Below are 489 nucleotides of genomic sequence, written 5' to 3' on the forward strand. Positions count from 1 at the left end.
ATCAACAAACAAAAACCTAACGCTATGCAAGACAACAGACAGAAGACAAAGCATCACAATGGCAATTCCCATTATCAAAATACGATCCTCCATTAACGATTCCAAGGTGTGCCATCCCCCCCCACCTCCCCCCACCTCCATTTAAGTGTCATGCTTCAACCTTGACGATCTACCTGACAATGGCGACTATTCAGGTATCACTTTTCCGATATTGATTGGGTGTTTGCACAAATCATCGCTCACAGGTGACCGTTTGACCGAACGAAGACCTGCGTCAAAATGGTTGTCAATCATTTTCTCTTCATTTGCCTCACTTTTCACGTCTTTTTTCCTCATCTGTTTGCTTGCGTGTTTATCCGTCAGCTAGAACGTTTCCTTTATGTTCTGTCAGTTAACGGGCTTTCCTGCTTATATTGGGACTAATTTACGTTGTTGCTTGGCGCCCGTCTACATGTTTTCTTCCCTTTTCCCCTTCCCTATACATATTTA

The sequence above is a fragment of the Penaeus monodon genome, chromosome 21 (genome assembly GCF_015228065.2).
Source record: "Penaeus monodon isolate SGIC_2016 chromosome 21, NSTDA_Pmon_1, whole genome shotgun sequence".
NCBI classification, from domain to species: domain Eukaryota; kingdom Metazoa; phylum Arthropoda; class Malacostraca; order Decapoda; family Penaeidae; genus Penaeus; species Penaeus monodon.